Raw genomic sequence first — 21,955 nt, forward strand, 5'->3', positions numbered from 1 at the left:
AACTCAAATGAATAAAAACAGAGGAACACCTGGGTGGCTCAGTGGTTGTGTCTGCCTTTGACTCAGGGCATGATCCTGAAATCCTGCTTTGGGCTCCCTGCATGGAGCCTGCTTCTCCCTCTGTGTATGTCTCTGCCCTAATCTCTCTGTGACTCTCATGATTAAATAAATAAATAAATAAATAAATCTTTTAAAAAATAATAAAATCATGAATGAAAGAGGAGAGATCACAACCAAAACCAAGGAAATACAAATGATTTTAGGAATGCATTATGAGCAACTTTATGCCAACAAATCAGGCAATCCAGAAGAAATGGATGCATTCTTCCTATAAATTACCTATAAATTACCAAAACTGAAACAGGAAGAAATAGAAAACCTAAACAGACCAATAACCAGCAAGGAAATTGGAGCAGTCATCAAAAAATTCCCAAGAAAAAAAAGTCCAGGACCAGATGGCTTCCCAGGGGAATTCTACCAAACATTTAAAGAAGAAATAATACCTTTTCTATGGAAACTGTTTCAAAAGATAGAAATGGAAATAAACCTTCCAAACTCATTATATGAGGCCAGCATTACCTTGATCCCAAAACCAGACAAAGACCTCATCAGAAAGGAGAATTACAGACCCATATTTCTGATGAACATGGATTTCAAAATACTCACCAAGGTACTAGCCAATAGGATCCAATGATATTTTAAAAGGAACATTCACCATGACCAAGTGCAATTTATCCCTAGTATGCAAGAGTTGTTTAACATTCATAAAGCAATCAACATGATAGATCACATTAATAAAAGACAAGAACCATATGATCCTCTTAGTAGATGCAGAAAGAATTTGACAAAATACAGCATCCATTCCTAATTAAAATTCTTCAAAATGTAGGGATAGAAGGAACATATCTCAATATCATAAAAGCCATCTATGAAAAGCCCACAGTGAATATCATTCTCAATGGGGGAAAACAGAGCCTTCCCCCTAACATAAGGAACACAACAGAGATGCCAACTCTCACCGCTGTTGTTCAACCTAGTATTAGAATTCCTACCCTTTGCAATCAGACAATAAGAAGAAATAAAAGGCATTCAAATTGGCAACCCAAACGACTCCACCCCAAAATTGCTAGAACTCATACAGAAATTCAACAATGTGGCAGGATACAAAATCAATACACAGAAATCAGTGCCATTTCTATTCACTAACAATGAGACTGACAAAAGAGAAATTAAGGAATTGATTCAATTTTCAATTGCACCCAAAACCATAAGATGCCTAGAAATAAACCTAGCGAAAGACATAAAGGATCTATACTCTAAAAACTACAGAACACTTATGAAAGAAATCAAGGAGGACATAAAGAGATGGAAAAAAAAAGCATTCCATGCTCATGGATGGGAAGAATAAATATTGTGAAGATGTCTATGCTACACAGATCAATTTACACATTCAATTGCAATCCCTATCAAAATACCATGGATTTTCTTCACAGAGTTGGAATAAATAATCTTAAGATTTGTACGGAACCAGAAAAGACCCCAAACAGACAGAAGAATGTTGAAAAAGAAAACCAAAGCTGGGAGCATCACAATGCCTGACTTCAAGTTGTACTACAAAGCTTTGATGATCAAGACAGTGTGGTACTGGCACAAAAACAGAGACATAGATCAATGGAACAGAATAGAGAACCCAGAAATGGACCCTCAACTCTATGATTAACTCATCTTCGAGAAGGCAGGAAGGAATATCCACTGGAGAAAATACAGTCTTTTCAATAAATGGTGGTGTGAAAAATGAACAGCCACATGCAGAAGAATGACACTGGACCATTCTCTTACACACATACAAAAAGATAAACTCAAAATGGATGAAAGATCTAAATTTGAGATAGGAATCCATCAAAATCCTAGAAGAGAATATAGGCAGTAACCTTTTTGTCCTCAGCCACAACTTCTTGCAAGCATGTCGATAAAGGCAAGGGAAACAAAAGCAATAATGAACTATTGAGCCTTTGTCAAGATGAAAAACTTCTCCATGGTAAAGGAAACATTCAATAAAACTAAAGGACAACTACATAATGGGAGAAGATAATTGCAAATGACATATCAGATAAAGGGCTAGTATCCAAAGCCTATAAAGAAATTATCAATCTCAACACCCAAAACACAAACAATCCAGTCAAGAAATGGGCAGAAGACATGAACAGACATCTCTTCAAAGACCTACACACAGCCAACAAGCACATGAAAAAAATGCTCCACATCGTTTGTCATCAGGGAAATAGAAATAAAAACCACAATGAGATACCACTTTACACCAGGGAGAATGGCTAAAATTAACAAGACAGGAAACAACAAATGTTGGCAAGGATGTGAAGAAAGGAGAACCCTCTTGCACTATTGGTGGTAATGCAAGCTGGTGCAGCCACTCTGGAAAACAGTGTGGAGGTTCCTTAAAAAGGATGTAGTGAAACAATGGGACACCAGTACCCCAATGTTCATAGCAGCAATGCCCACAGTAGCCAAACTTTGGAAGGAGCTACAATGTCCTTTGGCAGATGAGTGGATAAAGAAGTGGCATAAACACACACACACACACACACACACACACACACACACTGGAATATTACTCAGCCATCAAAAGGATGAATACCTACTTTTCACATTAACATGGATGGAACTGCAGGGTATTGTGCTGAGTAAAATAAATCAGAGAAGAAAAATTATATGGTGTCATTCGTGTGGAATATAAGAAATAATGAAAGGGACCATAAGGGAAGGAAGGGAAACTGAGTGGGTAAAAATTAGAGAGGAAGACAAACCATGAGAGACTCCTAACTGGGAAATGAAGAAAGGATTGTAGAAGGGCAGGTGGGCAGGGGGATGGGGTAACTGGTTATTAAGGAGGGTAGGTGATGTGATGGGCATTGGGTATTACACTATATGTTTTGCAAATTTAATTTAAATTTCAAAAAATGGGAAAATTATATATATATAAATTTATATGTGTTTGATAATTTCAGTAATGATTTAGAATCTTCTATTGTCATTTTGTTCATGCTCTTTTCCAGTGACTTGTTTACTTGTGTGCTTAATTTTTCAGTGTTCTGGTGTTTGCTTCTTATGTGCTTCAGTAATTTATTTATGGAAACTTAATAAACCTGGGATGGAATGAGTTGTTCTAGAGAATATTTACATTTTATTCTGATAGGTAACAAAGAAACATTATTAATTTTGGATATTTTTAAATTATTGAGGGGATGATGTCTTCAAGATGACAACAAAAGCCATTCCTAATTTCTATACCCTTCAACCAACTACAACTATTCATGGACAAGGCATAGTAGGAAAAATCCTAAAACACAATAATGAGAGTAAAGTTCTCTTTTGGACTATGAAGACCAAGAAGGCTTACATTAAAAGATAAGAGTAATTGTTACACTATGACTACAATGTGACACATCACATTAATAAAATGAAAGAAAAAATCATATGATCATATCAATAGATGCAGAAAAAACATTTGGTGAAATAAACATACATTCATGATAAAAATCTTTTTAAAAATTAGGTAATGAAGGAATGTACCCCAACATAATAAGGCTATATATTATAAGCTCACAGTTAACATTGTACTTAATGGTGGAAGGTTTAAAGCTTTTCCTTTAAGATCAGAAATAAGACAAGGTGCCTGCTGTCACCACTTTCATTCAATAGAGTACTGAAAGTTCTCATCAGAGCAGTTAAGGAAAAGATATAAAAGATACTAGAATTGGAAAGGAAGAAGTAAAATTATGTCTATTTGCAGATGACAGGATTTTATATATAAAAAAATCCTAAAAACTCCACCAAAAATCTGTTAGATTTTATTTTTTTAATAAATTTATTTTTATTGGTGTTCAATTTGCCAACATATAGAATAACACCCAGTGCTCATCCCATCAAGTGCCCCCCTCAGTGCCCGTCACCCATTCACCCCCACCCCCTGCCCACCTCCCTTTCTGCCACCCCTAGTTCATTTCCCAGAATTAGGAGTCTAGATTTAATCAATAAATTCAGTAAATTTGCATCATACAAATGTGACACCTAAAAATTACAGCATTTCTATACACTAACAACAAATAATCTGAAAAGGAAATAAAAAATTCCATTTAAAGTAGCATCAAAAACAATAAAATACTTAGGAATAAATTTACCCAAGGAGGTGAAAGCTCTCTACTCTGAAAACCATAAAACATTAATAAGAGAAATTGAAAAAGATACAAGTAAATAGAAGGATATCTCATGTTCGTGGATGGAAAGATTAATATTCCTAAAATGTTGATACTACATAAAGCCATAGTTCCTGATTTGTGTTTTTTTTTAATTAAAGATTTTATTTATTTATTTGAGATACAGAGAGAACACAAGGTGGGGAGAGAGGCAGAGGGAAGAGCCAGCTCCCCTCTGAGCAGGGAGCCCTATGTGGGACTCAACCCCAAGGACTCAGGAATCATGACCTGAGCCAAAGACAGATGCTTAGCTGACTGAGCCACACAAGTGCCCCCATTATTCTTGATTTGAAAGTATATTAGAAAACTGAATTGAAATAATATGGTACCGGCATAAATACAGGCACTTAGACCAATGGAACAGAACTGAGGACCCAGAAATACACCCTTGCAATATGGCCAACCAAATTTGACAAGAAAGCCAAGAATACTCAATGGGAAAAATGCCAGTCTCTTCAATAAATAGTATTTGGAAAATTGGATATTCACATGCAAACGAAAGAAATTAGACCTCTCTACTTACAAAAATTAACTTGAAAGGAATTAAAGAATTAAATGTAAGATTTGAAATTATAAAACTCTTAGAAGTAAACATAGTAAAACATCTTTACATGGGTCATGGCAAGGATTATTTGGACATGGCAACAAAGCAGATGCAACAAAAGCGAAAATACACAACTGAGATTACATCAAATCGAAAAAAGCTTCTCCATAGCAAAAGAAATGATCAATAAAATGAAAAAGCAACCTGCTGAATGGAAGAAAATATTTACAAACCACATCTCATAAGGGGTTAATATCCAAAATATATAAGGAACTCATAGAACTCAATGGCAAAAAACCCCAAATAATCCAATGAAATAATGGACAAAGGACTTGAATAAACAGTTTCCCTTCAAAATACTCAAATGGCCCAGAGGCAAATGAAAAAATGCTCAACATTACTAATTATTAGACAAATGCAAATCACTACCACTGTTGTAATAAAAAAGATGAGAGATAGCAAAAGCTGATGAGAATATGGAGAAAAAGGAACCCTTGTGCATTGTTGTAAATTAATGTAATGTAATATAAATTAGTAGAGCCATTATGGAAGACAGTATGAAGTTCTTCAAAAAATTAAATAGAACTACCATATCATCCAGCAATTCTATTTCTGGGTATATATATATAGGGAATGTAATCACTATCCTGAAGAGATAACTGCAGCCTAATGTATATTGCAGCATTATTTACAATAACTAAGATATAAATCAACCTATGTCTACATTGATGGATAAGTGGATAAATAAAATGTGGTATGTATCTACCATGAAATACTGTTTAGCTGCTAAAAAGAAGAAAATCCTGCCAGTTGAGATAACGTGAATGACTCTGAAGGTGTTCCACTAAGTGAAATACGTTAGTTGTGTAAGACAAATCCATATACTCTGACTTGTATGTGAAATCTAAAAAACCAAAACAAGAAAAAAAAAAACAGACTCATAGAAATGGAGATCAAATTTGCAATTACCAGATATGGGGTGCAATGGGTGAGATAATGGGTAAAAGTGGTCAAAAGGTCCAAACTTTTAGTTTTAAGATAAATTTTGAGAATGTAATGTACAATATAATAATTATAGTTAACAATACTGTATATTTGAAAGTTGCCAAGAATAGATCTTAAAAGTTCTCATTTTAAGAAAAAAATGGGTAATTATGTGAAGTGATCAATGTTGACTAAACTTACTACAGTAATCATTTCACAGTGTATACATACATCAAATCATTATTTTATACATCTTGAACTTATGGTATTATACACAAATTATATCTCATAAACTGGAAAAACAAAATAAATAAAAACACTAAACAAAATCTTTGCCTAGTGATCTTTTTAACAAGAGGAATGCTGTTAATGCAGCATGAAAATCCACATGAAGCCTGGCTTCAGGAAGTTATTTCAAGAAGGAGATTGTCCTCTTATTGATCTGGGGGAAGCTGATTTAGTTTTAGCTTGCTTTTAACCTAAGGCTTAGGTATACTTGCAAGATTTAGTAAACAAATGCCTGCTTGAAAAAAATGAAGATGCTTAATTCCTGCTGACTGAATTCCTAGATATGATATCTTACTAAATTCAATAATTTAATCCCCTTCCAAAGACCACAGTATATTAAAACATCACTTTTCCTGACAATTAACTACAGGTTTAGCTAATTAGTTAACCTACATAATAATAGTAGACAATAAATTGATGAGATACATAAAACACAAAGCAGAGCAAGAATTATTCTTTTAATTGAAACTAATATTTTGATATGTTATTTTAATAACTTCAATATAATGTAAATTGTGGGTTTATCAGAAATCTCAAAGATATTATTGATGAGACAATGAATTGTTTTTAAAACATGATTTCATTAAAGGTAGAATACTGATAAGTTGGGGAGAGGAATCTTTTTTTCACAAACTAGACATAATACTTTTTTAAAAAGACTTTATTTATTTATTTGATGGAGAGCACAAGCAGGGGGAGCAGCAGGTGGAAGGAGAGGGAGAAGCAGGTTCCCCACTGAGAGAGAGAGAGAGAGAGGCAGAGACACAGGCAGAGGGAGAAGCAGGCTCCATGCAGGGAGCCTGATGTGGGACTTGATCCCAGGTCTCTAGGATCACTCCCTGGGCCGAAGGCAGGTGCTAAACTGCTGAGCCACCCGGGCTGCCCAGAAGGAAGATACTTAACAGATTGAGCCATTCAGGCACCCCTGAGGTATACTTCTTAATTATAATTTTTGCGATTATTTTGTATTATAAAAATATAATGTAATATACAATAAATTTTGATAACCACTCTGAAATACGTATCATTTATAGCTTATAAATAAAGATTTTTAAAATGATAAATTAGATTTAAAAAGATTGGAAATAGAATTAAGACTCTAGTATAAATAAACAAACCTATTGGAAATATTTATTATCTGTTAATCTCTGACTCATTTTCTTTTATCAGAGCCCAACAGAACTTCTGAGGAAGATGATGGAGTAGGAGGACCCTAAACTCACACCATCCCTTGGATACAACTAGATAACACTCATGTTAATGTAAGTAACACAGAAAATAACCTGAAGATTGGCAAAACAAACTCCACAATTAAATGTAGAGAAGAGTTCACATCAAAGAGGGTAGGAAGGGTGGGGACAAGGTGGGGGGCTAAATGGGCTCACAAGCTCAGAGAAGGGAGAAAAACACTCACTGGGGATCCTGCTCAAAATCACTCATCATCAGGGAAATGCAAATCAAAACTACAATGAGATACAACCTCATACCTGTCAAAAAACAACAGGTATTGGTGAGGATATGGAGAAAGGGGACCCTCTTGTACTGTTGATGGGGATGCAACTGGTGCAGCCACTGTGGAAGACAGTATGGTTTCTTCAAACAATTAAACATAGGGTGTGCTTGGATGACTCAGTCAGTTAAGTGTCCAACACTTGGTTTTGGCTCAGGTCATGATCTCAGGGTCATGATATCTAGGCCTGCAGTGAGCTGCATGTGGAGCATGGAGACTACTTAAGATTCTTTCTCTCCCTCTCCCTCTGCCCCTTGCTCCCCACATGCATGCATGTATGCACTCTTTCTCTGTCCAAAATAATCATAATAAATAATAATAGTAATAATAATAATAATTTAATTAAAAATAGAACTACCCTAGGATCCAGCAATCACACTACTGCATATTTATCCAAAAAACATGAAAACACTAATTCAAAGGGAAATATGCACCTGTATGTTTATAGCAGCATTATTTATAATAGCCAAACTATGGCAGAAGCACCCACCATTAAATGAATGGATAAAGAAGATGTGGTATATGTGTGTGTGTGCATATATATATATATATATATATATATATATATATATATATACTGGAATATTGTTTAGCCATAAGAGTGAAATCTTGCCATTTGCAACAACATGGTTGGGTCTGGGGAGTATAATGCTAAGTGAATTAACCGGTCAGAGAAAGACAAATATCATAGTTCAATCATATGTGGGATTTAAGAAACAAAACATATGAACAAAGGGGGAAAAAAAGAGAGAGACAAACTAAGAAACATATTTTTAACTATAGAGAACAAACAGAAGGTTACCAGAGGGGGAGAGAGTCAGGGGATGAGTAAAATAGGTGAAAAGGATTAATAGTGCACTTACCTTGATGAGTACTGAGAAATATATGAAATTATTGAACTGATATATTGTACACTTGAAACTATTACAACACTATATAGACCTACAGTTCTTTTAAGAACTGGAATTAAAATTTAAAAATAATAGTAAAAATAAACCGAAAAGGTAAGAGAATCACTCTTAACATAATTTCAGTAACTTAATTCACAAAGGACTGCATTACTAAGGCATAGGTGATATGTAAGGGAAATATAATGGGTAGAATAGAAATTTGAAAGTAAAAAATGCTCCTAGGTCTGAAGGAACAAGGGAAAGGAGAAATCACTAGAATTAGAAAAGAAAAAGAACCTCTTAGAGCAAATACATTGATTTATTTGGTGTTATGACAAAAAGTATCCCTTCTATCTCTACCTCCTGGCTTCTGGCTATTATAAGTCATTACCATATAATTTCTACCTCCCATTTCTATGCCTCTTCTTCTTCTTCTTCTTCTTCTTCTTCTTCTTCTTCTTCTTCTTCTTCTTCTTCTTCTTCTTCTTCTTCTTCTTTCTTTCTTTCTTTCTTTCTTTCTTTTCTTTCTTTTCTTTCTTTTCTTTCTTTTCTTTCTTTCTTTCTTTCTTTCTTTCTTTCTTTCTTTCTTTCTTTCTTTGTCATCATCTTCTTTTTGGTAGTTAGTGCCAATTGAAAGCATTTTCTGCCAAATTTATGATACTAATTTAAGCAAATTTCTTTCTATTCAAAACCATATAAAATAGGAATTAAAGGGGATGGCATCTATAGGCATTCAGAATGGTTCAGTGTTTGACATACTATGGTAGGCTGTCCAACATATCACTAACAAAACTAATCTGTCCCAAACCCATGGTAATAGAATCATTTACTTTTATACCAAGAAGGTTGAGCAAGCACCAATATCTGGATGTGGTGTGTGCCCATGCCACACCATAGTTCATACTAGGAGACCTACAGTTCTTATAAGATTGTCTAAAACAAACAAACAAACAAACAAACAAACAAAATGTGTGAGCATGGCTTATGGTGATTCCATGTGTGCTAAATGTGTTCATGACAGGATTGAACATGCTTTTTTTCCTGAGGAGCAGAAAATCATTGTCACAGTGTTGATGGCACAAGCACAGAGTCAGAAAGCTAAATTTAAAAAAAATGAAGTATTGTTGAGTAGCAAAAAAAATCCAAAGGCAAAAAAAAAAGTATTAAATATGTAAGTAGAGGATCCTTGGGTAGTGCAGTTTGTTAAACATACAACTCTTGGTTTTGGCTCAGGTCAAGATCTCAGGGTCATGAGATCCAGCCCAGTGTGGAGTTCTGTGCTTAGTGCATGGAGACTGCCTAAGAGTCTCTTTCCTTCTCCCTTTGCCCCTCCTGCCTGTGTTTTTTTTTTCTCACTCTCTCAGAATAAATAAATAAATCTTCAAAAATATGTAAGTAAAATAATACAAAAACTCACATATCTATGCATAATCACAGCAAACATGTACTTTTTTATTTTTAGATTTATTTTTTATTGGTGTTCAATTTACTAACATACAGAATAAACCCCCAGTGCCCGTCACCCATTCACTCCCACCCCCCGCCCTCCTCCCCTCCCGCCACCCCTAGTTCGTTTCCCAGAGTTAGCAGTCTTTACGTTCTGTCTCCCTTTCTGATATTTCCCACACATTTCTTCTCCCTTCCCTTATATTCCCTTTCACTATTATTTATATTCCCCAAATGAATGAGAACATATAATGTTTGTCCTTCTCCGACTGACTTACTTCACTCAGCATAATACCCTCCAGGTCGATCCACGTTGAAGTAAACGGTGGGTATTTGTCATTTCTAATAGCTGAGTAATATTCCATTGTACACATAAACCACATCTTCTTTATCCATTCATCTTTCGTTGGACACCAAGGCTCCTTCCACAGTTTGGCTATCGTGGCCATTGCTGCTAGAAACATCGGGGTGCAGGTGTCCCGGCGTTTCATTGCATTTGTATCTTTGGGGTAAATCCCCAACAGTGCAATTGCTGGGTCGTAGGGCAGGTCTATTTTTAACTCTTTGAGGAACCTCCACACAGTTTTCCAGAGTGGCTGCACCAGTTCACATTCCCACCAACAGTGTAAGAGGGTTCCCTTTTCTCCGCATCCTCTCCAACATTTGTTGTTTCCTGCCTTGTTAATTTTCCCCATTCTCACTGGTGTGAGGTGGTATCTCATTGTGGTTTTGATTTGTATTTCCCTGATGGCAAGTGATGCAGAGCATTTTCTCATATGCATGTTGGCCATGTCTATGTCTTCCTCTGTGAGATTTCTGTTCATGTCTTTTGCTCATTTCATGATTGGATTGTTTGTTTCTTTGGTGTTGAGTTTAAGGAGTTCTTTATAGATCTTGGAAACTAGCCCTTTATCTGATATGTCATTTGCAAATATCTTCTCCCATTCTGTAGGTTGTCTTTTAGTTTTGTTGACTGCATCCTTTTCTGTGCAAAAGCTTCTTATCTTGATGAAGTCCCAATAGTTCATTTTTGCTTTTGTTTCTTTTGCCTTCGTGGATGTATCTTGCAAGAAGTTACTGTGGCCGAGTTCAAAAAGGGTGTTGCCGGTGTTCTTCTCTAGGATTTTGATGGAATCTTGTCTCACATTTAGATCTTTCATCCATTTTGAGTTTATCTTTGTGTATGGTGAAAGAGAGTGGTCTAGTTTCATTCTTCTGCATGTGGATGTCCAATTTTCCCAGCACCATTTATTGAAGAGACTGTCTTTCTTCCAATGGATAGTCTTTTCTCCTTTATCGAATATTAGTTGACCATAAAGTTCAGGGTCCAATTCTGGGTTCTCTATTCTGTTCCATTGATCTATGTGTCTGTTTTTGTGCCAGTACCACACTGTCTTGATGACCACAGCTTTGTAGTACAACCTGAAATCTGGCATTGTGATACCCCCAGATACGGTTTTCTTTTTTAAAATTCCCCTGGCTATTCGGGGTCTTTTCTGCTTCCACACAAATCTTAAAATAATTTGTTCTAACTCTCTGAAGAAAGTCCATAGTATTTGATAGGGATTGCATTAAACGTGTAAATTGCCCTGGGTAACATTGACATTTTCACAATATTAATTCTGCCAATCCATGAGCATGGAATATTTTTCCATCTCTTTGTGTCTTCCTCAATTTCTTTCAGAAGTGTTCTATAGTTTTGAGGGTATAGATCCTTTACATCTTTGGTTAGGTTTATTCCTAGGTATCTTATGCTTTTGGGTGCAATTGTAAATGGGATTGACTCCTTAATTTCTCTTTCTTCAGGCTCATTGTTAGTGTATAGAAATGCCACTGATTTCTGGGCATTGATTTTGTATCCTGCCACGCTACCGAATTGCTGTATGAGTTCTAGCAATCTTGGGGTGGAGACTTTTGGGTTTTCTATGTAGTATCATGTCATCGGCGAAGAGGGAGAGTTTGGCTTCTTCTTTGCCAATTTGAATGCCTTTAATGTCTTTTTGTTGCTTGATTGCTGAGGCTAGGACTTCCAGTACTATGTTGAACAGCAGTGGTGAGAGTGGACATCACAACTGTCTTGTTCCTGATCTTAGGGGAAAGGCTCCCAGTGCTTCCCCATTGAGAATGATATTTGCTGTGGGCTTTTCATAGATGGCTTTTAAGATGTCGAGGAATGTTCCCTCTATCCCTACACTCTGAAGAGTTTTGATCAGGAATGGATGCTGTATTTTGTCAAATGCTTTCTCTGCATCTAATGAGAGGATCATATGGTTCTTGTTTTTTCTCTTGCTGATATGATGAATCACATTGATTGTTTTACGGGTGTTGAACCAGCCTTGTGTCCCCGGGATAAATCCTACTTGGTCATGGTGAATAATTTTCTTAATGTATTGTTGATCCTATTGGCCAGTATCTTGTTGAGAATTTTTGCATCCATGTTCATCAGGGATATTGGTCTGTAATTCTCCTTGTTGGTGGGTCTTTGTCTGGTTTTGGAATTAAGGTGATGCTGGCCTCATAGAACGAATTTGGAAGTACTCTATCTCTTTCTATCTTTCCAATCAGCTTTAGGAGAATAGGTGTGGTTTCTTCTTTAAACGTTTGATAAAATTCCCCTGGGAAGCCATCTGGCCCTGGACTCTTGTGTCTTGGGAGGTTTTTGATGACTGCTTCAATTTCCTCCCTGGTTATTGGCCTGTTCAGGTTTTCTATTTCTTCCTGTTCCAGTTTTGGTAGTTTGTGGCTTTCCAGGAATGCGTACATTTCTCCTAGATTGCCTAATTTATTGGCGTATAGCTGTTCATAATATGTTTTTAAAATCGTTTGTATTTCCTTGGTGTTGGTAGTGATCTCTCCTTTCTCATTCATGATTTTATTAATTTGAGTCTTCTCTCTCTTCTTCTTAATAAGGCTGGCTAATGGTTTATCTATCTTATTAATTCTTTCAAAGAACCAACTCCTGGTTCTGTTGATCTGTTCCACAGTTCTTCTGGTCTCGATTTCGTTGAGTTCTGCTCGAATCTTTATTAACTCCCTTCTTCTCTTGGATGTAGGCTCTATTTGCTGTTTTTTCTCTAGCTCCTTTATGTGTAAGGTTAGCTTTTGTATTTGAGTTCTTTCCAGTTTTTGAATGGATGCTTGTATTGCGATGTATTTCCCCCTCAGGACTGCTTTTGCTGCATCCCAAAGATTTTGAACGGTTGTATCTTCATTCTCATTAGTTTCCATGAATCTTTTTAATTCTTCCTTAATTTCCTGGTTGACCCTTTCATCTTTTAGCAGGATGGTCCTTAACCTCCACGTGTTTGAGGTCCTTCCAAACTTCTTGTTGTGATTTAGTTCTAATTTCAAGGCATTATGGTCTGAGAATATGCAGGGGACAATCCCAATCTTTTGGTATCGGTTCAGACCCGATTTGTGACCCAATATGTGGTCTATTCTGGAGAAAGTTCCATGTGCACTTGAGAAGAATTTGTATTCAGTTGAGTTTGGATGTAAAGTTCCGTAGATATCTGTGAAATCCATCTGGTCCAGTGTATCATTTAAAGCTCTCGTTTCCTTGGAGATGTTGTGCTTAGAAGACCTATCGAGTATAGAAAGAGCTACATTGAAGTCACCAAGTATAACTGTATTACTATCTAACTATTTCTTCACTTTGGTTAATAATTGATTTATATATTTGGCAGCTCCCACATTCAGGGCATATATACTGAGGATTGTTAAGTCCTCTTGTTGAATAGATCCTTTAAGTATGATATAGTGTCCCTCTTCATCTCTCACTATAGTCTTCGGGGTAAATTTTAGTTTATCTGATATAAGGATGGCTACCCCTGCTGTCTTTTGAGGACCATTCGAATGGTAAATGGTTCTCCAACCTTTTATTTTCAGGCTGTAGGTGTCCTTCTGTCTAAAATGAGTCTCTTGTAGACAGCAAATAGATGGGTCCTGCTTTTTTATCCAGTCTGAAACCCTGCGCCTTTTGATGGGGTCATTAAGCCCGTTCACATTCAGAGTTACTATTGAGAGATATGAGTTTAGTGTCATCATGGTATCTATTCAGTCCTTGTTTTTGTGGAATATTCCACTGAACTTCTTCTTAAAGGGGAATTTTAAGAGTCCCCCTTAAAATTTCTTGCAGAGCTGGTTTGGAGGTCACATATTCTTTTAGTTGCTGCCTGTCTTGGAAGCTCTTTATCTCTCCTTCTATTTTGAATTAGAGCCTTGCTGGATAAAGTATTCTTGGTTGCATGTTCTTCTCAATTAGGACCCTGAATATATCCTGCCAGCCCTTTCTGGCCTGTCAGGTCTCTGTGGAGAGGTCTGCTGTTACCCTAATACTCCTCCCCATAAAAGTCAGGGATTTCTTGTGTCTTGCTGCTTTAAGGATCTTCTCTTTATCTTTGGAATTTCCAAGCTTCACTATTAAATGTAGAGGTGTTGAACGGTTTTTATTGATTTTAGGGGGGGATCTCTCTATTTCCTGGATCTGAATGCCTGTTTCCCTTCCCAGATTAGGAAAGTTTTCAGCTAGAATTTGTTCAAATACATATTCTGGCCCTCTGTACCTTTCGGCACCCTCGGGAACACCAATTAAACGTAAGTTTTTCTTCCTCAGGCTGTCGTTTATTTCCCTTAATCTATCTTCATGATCTTTTAATTGTTTGTCTCTTTTTTCCTCAGTTTCCCTCTTTGCTATCAACTTGTCTTCTATGTCACTCACTCGTTCTTCCACCTCGTTAACCCTCGTCGTTAGGACTTCTAGTTTGGATTGCATCTCATTCAATTGATTTTTAATTTCTGCCTTGTTGGATCTAAATTCTGCAGTCATGAAGTCTCTTGAGTCCTTAATGCTTTTTTGTAGAGCCACCAGTAGCTGTATAATAGTGCTTCCGAATTGGCTTTCTGACTTTATATTGTTTTTTTTTTTTTTTTTTCTGACATTGAATTGTAATCCAGATTTTGTAACTCTGTGGGAGAGAGGACTGTTCCTGATTCTTTCTTTTGAGGTGAGGTTTTCCTTCTAGTCATTTTGCTCAGTGCAGAGTGGCCAAAAGCAAGTTGTATTGGGAAAAGGAGGAAAAGAGAGGAGAGAAAGAAGGAAAGAAAAGAGAAAGAGAAAAAAAAAAAGGAAGAAAAAAACGAAAAAAAAAAAGAAGAAAAAGAGAAAGAGAAAGAAAGGAGAAAAAAGGGGGTGGGGGAAGGAAACAAATCAAAAAGCAAAACAAAACAAAAACAAAACAAAACAAAACAAATTAAAAGAACCACGGGCAGTATCTTCTGCTTCTGTGTACTTTAAGTCCCTTGGCTTTTCCTGGAACTTGTCCATCCAGCTGGTCTTCTGGGGGAGGGGCCTGTCGTGCTGATTTTCAGGTGTTAGCAGTTGGGGGAGCTGCTGTGCCCCTGCCTGGTGCAGGGCTCAGTGGGGGGTTGTTTACCCCGTGAGGCCCCAGGAGCAACAGCCCCAGTGGCGGGGCCAGCTCTGGAGCCCTGGATTCAGCTCCCGCAGTAACTCCAGAGCTCTCCGTCTGCAGGGCCTGGAGGCTCCGGGCGGGGCCGCTGATCTGCTCAGCTCGGGGCAGGAGCGTCCTTGGGTTCCTGGGCCTTCCCAGCCTCTGCCTGTCCCGGGGGAGGCCGGATCCCGGGCTGTGTCCCGGCGCCCTGTGCCCCGGGGCCTGCGCTGTTGGATTCGCGCTCCCGGCCGGTAGCCCCCTCTGCGGAGCCGCCCCCGAGCCCCCCGAGCTGCTCCCGCCCCCGAGGCCCCCCCGAGCTGCTCCCGCCCCGCAGCCCCCTCTGCAGAGCCGCCCCCGAGCCCCCCGAGCTGCTCCGGATCCCGCCGTGCGCGCTGCAGCCCTTAGGGAGCTCGGCGCACTCTCCTGGGCGCAGGTGTCTGTTAGTGTCCCCGGGAGCCCGAGCGCATCCCTGCCCTCCTGGGTCCTGCTCCAACTCCCTGCGAGCCCCTTTCCCCCGGGAAGGTCGGTGCAGCTCCTGCTCCTCCGGGACGGGGCTCTCCTGTCCTGGGGACACTCGCCCTGGCCTCAGCCCGGCTCCTCGCGGGGCCCCTCCCCCTTTGGAGGTCTTTGTTTCTTTATTTCTTTTTCCCCGTCTTCCTACCTTGATAGAAGCACGAACTCTTCTCACTGTAGCATTCCAGCTGGTCTCTCTTTAATTCTCAGGCAGAATTGATAGATTTTCAGGATAATTTGAAGGTTTTCTAGGTAATTTGGTGGAGACAGGTGATTTGGGGACCCTACTCTTCCACCATCTTGCCCCTCTTCCAGCAAACATGTACTTATTATGGGTTTTTGGATATATAAAAAGTTTGAATATTCCAAATTTCAATCAAACCTCATTTAAAATCAGTGACTTTAGGAGGGCCAGGGTGGTTCTGGTAGTTAAGCCTCTGACTGACTAAGATCATGCTCTCAGGGTTGTGAGATGGAGTCTTGTATTGGGCTCTGTGCTCAGTGGGGATCTGCTTGAGATTCTCTTTCTCTCCTCTTCTGTTCCTCCCCCCATTCATACTCTGTCTCAAATAAATAAATAAATCTTTAAAAAATAAAAATAAAATAAAATCAGTGGCTTTAGTTTAATAGACACATTAGCAAATGCCCTTTCCTCTCCACACACAAGAATTTTCATGGAATTCTTTAACACAGAACCCAAATAGAATATTCTTTTTGCTTATAAATTATTGCTTATTAAATCATATCTAATAAGGTTCTCTTTGCTAGTCACCCATGTTACCATGACATCAAATCTTATGGAGAAAAAGTATAGCTTAGTTTCAGCTGATGGAGTTTGGTGGGATTCATAGTGAAAACGCAGATCTTGTAGGTGGGGACTTCAGGGCCAATTCAATATTCTGCTCTTGTTGCTTCTACATATGAAAGTATAGCAGGAATTGATGTATTTTATGCTTGTACTTCTCCATTCCATCAGTGCCAGATGGATTCTCTTGATCAGAAGAGTCCAGTGTAGAGCTGTTTTAGATGGACAAACTCCCTGGCATTTACCATTAGTATACGTGTGTGTGTGTGTAGGGGGGTATAAATCAGGATTTATAGAAAATGTCTTTACTCATAAACATCCAAAGCATTCACCATAGAAATGATGTTCTTTTGATTGGTGAACATCAGAAGCCTTGACCTCTGTATGGCTGTAGTGTTATCATATCTCTGCCAGCATTGGAGGACTGAAAGAGGTAATGATAAGCCCCCACAAAATTTAAAATTTGCTCTCCAAGTAAAGTTTCTTAGGGCAACATAGGTTGGTTCAGAATATTTAATTTCTCCAGAAGTCAAAGAAACATTGCTTTTTCTTCACTTCTACATCCATGTCCAACAAAGAAATCCAACACCTCCTGGGTTAGAGAAAGCATTAGGCATTCTACTTGATGGATTAACCTGCAAATCAACATACTTTGAGTATTGTTGGAAGTAATCTAGCCAGCTGTAACATGCTAACTTTGTGGCCTCATGATCTCTAATGATCCCTTGGAAGTACAACTTTTTACAACCGATGATTTTGCTGAATTAGACCTTGTATCAAAGGAAGGAAGCCCCCACCTGAAGTTATCCTTTATGAATTTAGATTTGTTGTCTCCCTAACACGACTACCTTTTATATTCCTTTTGAAAAACAGCTATTAATTTGCTTTTTAAATAACTTTTTCTTGTGAAAACTGAACATTTGATCCATGGGGCCTTGTGACTCTTTGGCTTGGCAGTCCAATTTTGGGGTGATTCAATTTGGACTCAACAATAGCAGCATGCGAAGGACACAAGCCTTCTCTCAAATGAAAATGTTATATTCAAGAACATAGATAGCTTTATTCCAGCATGTCTTCTTTTTAATCAAAAAAGTTACACCTATCCCTTTGGTGGAAACTTTAATCCCAGCTTCATTACCTGAGAAAAAGTGATGAACTCAGTGGGTTTCTTGAGTCACAGAGGTCCCCCCAATAATAGGTCTGGCTCATTGATGCCTTAGTTATTTGAAATCTGATACTGATGTGCCTATTTTGGCACAGTGCTACTATGTAGAACTGAAAGCTGACATGGCCACTACACTCAGTTGGCAGAATTCAAAGCCATTCTCATTGCTGTAGCAATTCTGCTATTCATTTCTTCTTATGGATGAATCTTATGCTTTTATTGACTCATGAATGGATTATTTCCAGTGGCCCCCATGTGTGGCCTAGATTTGAAAACCTACCCCCAGGGGGCCTTAAGATACTCTTATCTCTGAGCTGTAACCTGTAGAAAGAATCTACAACTACTGATTTAACTGTGTCTCTCATGTAGATGATCACATTTTCTGAAAGGAATGATCAGAATCAAGCTGTTGATTGAATTTGCTACTATATGATTGCTACTATCACTGCCTGGATCCATCTTCATACTGAACACAACATAGGGCCATCATAGAGTGGCACAAAATATGGGACTCTTTTTCTGATTCAGAGACTAGCGCACTGCATGCTGAACTTGTAACCTCTGGCTAAGGTAATACTATTATTTTCTGTTGAAGGAGACCACAACACACCTTTCTTTCTCACCTCTTGGTCCACATAATATATATTTAAAAACAATCCCTGAAATAGTGATGTTCTAATTCCTCTTTATTTTCTGACACTGTTGCTTCACTTGTGCATCCCATATAGGCTGTGTTTCATGATAACTGTGGATTTACAAGTCCTTAGCACTATTTGCAAAGTCTTTAGTTTTAAATTATATTGAAAACTTCCACCTAAGTATAGAGTTTTTGTTACTGATTGTTAAGAATGAATTGCTTCTTTCCATATATTCAGCAAACCAGGGCTATTTTACCTACTTATTATTTCAGAAATCATTTTTATCATGGCCTAGCTTTCTGTTTCTCTACTATGAATGCCTGAGTGTGTTTTCCAAAAACTTTCTCATCCATCACAATTTATTTTTGTAGAAAGTTTAAGATTATAAAAGATAGTGTTTTATACAAACAGACAGTATGACAGGAGTTCTTTATGCATTTAATTGCTCATTATTTCTGTTTACAAAATATGTTACTTAAATATACCCAATTAAAAAGAAATTTCCAAGGAATATATATTTAGAACATGACTCTAACATTTACATAGTCGCATGTAGGAGATATTTTCATCCTTATGGTATATTTAATTCTCATTCTCATTCCACCAAAGGTTTTCCTAGCCTTTTGTTATTTCACTTTGTTAGGTTTCTCTTAATTCCTCCCTCCTTCCTCTTTCAAAGAAAAATCCTGTCATGATGCTGAAGCTAATGTTGGTTGTGATGATGCATGTCCAACTCATAAAGATGCTAATGTGACAGTTACACTGGTAATGATCTCCACATCCAAGCTTGTAAATCCCAGTCTTGACTTCCTTCTCTTCTTGGAAGCTAAATCTACTTCTTCTTGGCCAGTTACATAGGTTTTACACAGGTTTTACCTCCAATATCTTCTGCAGCAGAATCTTATTTTTCATTAGAAATTTCATTTTCTTTTCCCCTAACCTTCTTTGGGATCCCCAAAGTCATTACAAAAACATCAACAGTGGTTTAGGTGCTAAACACCCTTTTAAATGCTAGCAACACTGTGGTTGGAAATATTCTGCACAGAGGAGTGGACAGTAAGTACATATGTCAGCAACAGCTTTACTATCTAGAGCATATTGACCAGATGCATGATGCTTAAGCTAAAAATAACCGCTGGGTTAAATGCTAAAGAAAATCTTGTATCTTTCTGAAAAATGCCACATATGCCACATAATACAGATGATTTATTTATTTACAAAATATGTGACAAATATTTTTTAGCAGCCAATATTCTAGAAATCTACCACAGAGCACTTTATAGGACTCAGTTTTATCCCTTAATGAATACAATACATTGATTTTTTTAGCTATGTATAACCTAGGCAATGTTGTGTAAGGTATCAGGATAATGATCACATTGTGCTCCATTGTTGAGTGTCATAGGATGCTGGGAGTTCACAAGGACAGATTTTAGCCATTGCCAGGATCTGATTAGTCAAGTAGGATAATGAGGAATTAAATAATTTGCTTACTTTCTCCTCTCACCTTTTGATCTCCTGTTAATGTCTCCCAGTGGCTGAAACTACCCAGAAACCAGAAGGCAAAAATTCCTAAATGATGCAGTTGTGAAGAGTTCAGCTTCCAGGAGCATAGAAAGAATTATGGAAAATGGATGTGGGTGTGACATTATGGATAAAATATTAGCATCATGCCCACTGAAGTGGCCTCTTGACAGAGTAGTGAAAGTACCCCTGGGAACACAATGGCATGTCTGCATACTGGGATAAACCATCTGAGCATTTCTTGTGGGCTAAAAGGGTCCAGGTGGGGGCAGGATGCAACCTGGAGGCATCTTGGGTTCTATGATAGTCTGAATAATGGCCCCCAGAATATCCACATCACAATCACTGGAAATTGTCAATATTACCTTCTATGGCAAAAGAACTTTGCAGAAGCAATGAAGGTAAGAATCTTGAGATGGAATGAATATGTTGGATTTTCCAGGTGGCCATGAAATGTAATCACAGATATTTGTAGAAGAGGGAGGCAGAGGGAGGTATGAGTAGAGAAAGGAAGGCAATGTCATCATGGAAGCAGAAATTGGAGTGATTCAACTATAAGCCATAAATGCTGGCAGACATTACAGTTGCATGAAGCAAGGAATACAGTCAGCCCTGCTGCAATTGTGAAATGAGCCCTATAAAACTCTTCTGGATGTTTAGTCTTTCATGGGACACATGTTGCCCTCAGTTCAAGGGAAGAATCAAAATTAGACCACACCATGAGAGACTCCTAACTCTGGGATAAACTAAGGTTTGCAGAAGGGGTAGGGGCATGGGGTAATGGGTGACGGGCTCTAAGGATGGCACTTGATGGGATGAGCACAGGGTGTTATACTATATGTTGGCAAGTTGAATTTAAATAAAATATTTTTAAAAGCCCAAAAATTAGACCACAAGCAGTGGAGGTTAATGGCTCATGCCATAGTAGCTGGGCTACTATACGAGCTTCTCCAGAAACTCCCTGAGACTGTAGTGGGATAAAGAGAGAAGTCAGACACACCTTTTATTCTGTGCTGGTTTTCTGGTATGAGTCCAGCTGAAGCTACAAGGAGGAGAGAAATTTTAAATTTGCATTATATTCCATAGTTTTGTTATTGTACTGAACTGGAAATTTGAATTGCTGAACTGACACATTCTTGTGTTTGACAATAACTGAACAATGCAACTATCTGAGCATTGCTTGCAGTATTGAAGACACCAGGGAACAAAACTACACATCAGGTTTAAAGGAAATTGAGAGAGAAACCTTGAAAGTAAACTTACACAAGCAGTATCTGAATTATTTTAATTGTTTTGCTTTTATGAACAGGATTCTGGAACCTGAGTAACATCAATTAACATAGAAATATAGGCCTTTTTATCTGAATTCTGTTAAAAATATCAATAATCTAAGATCTCTTTTGGTTCCAATCTTCTTTTTTTTTTTCATGGTTGCACACTGTGGATTTATTTATTCCCCACCTTGCTCAGGCTCTACCCCCACGAGGCTGCCCTAGTCAGCACCTTTAGACCTGATCAGTTGTAGAATCTTCCTTCTGGGAGATGGGGAAGCAGGAAGAGAAGCTGTGACACTTTCTTGACCATCAGACTTATGTTGGAGGCCAGAGAGTCATCACAACTAATGTGACTCTGGTGGCAATGACCAGTTCTTTACTTTCTTGCAATTGCAGTGGTGGTGGTGGGGGGTGTCTAACCATGAGGGTCTGCCATGGGAATGTGTTGGACATGTGAATGTTATTTGTCCCATGGATCCTGGCAGATGAATGTTGTGAATGACTGGCCTAAAGGTATCCAGTGAGGAAGTCTGCTCCAGCTTCTGCATGACAACCTGTCACATATTAGAAGCAGCACTCACACCTTTTGATTCGCCTCTTCTCCTGGACCAAAGCTTTCCAGCTCCCTCAAGCCTTCTTTATGGACATGTCTT

The 21,955-nt window shown here is 38.0% G+C and overlaps 1 pseudogene; it reads left to right on the forward strand.

Moving 5' to 3' along the window:
• Positions 1-9,225: 9,225 nt before the first annotated feature.
• Positions 9,226-9,662, forward strand: LOC119877658 (annotated as a pseudogene).
• Positions 9,663-21,955: the final 12,293 nt, after the last annotated feature.

The sequence above is a fragment of the Canis lupus genome, chromosome 27 (genome assembly GCF_011100685.1).
Source record: "Canis lupus familiaris isolate Mischka breed German Shepherd chromosome 27, alternate assembly UU_Cfam_GSD_1.0, whole genome shotgun sequence".
Classification (NCBI taxonomy): domain Eukaryota; kingdom Metazoa; phylum Chordata; class Mammalia; order Carnivora; family Canidae; genus Canis; species Canis lupus.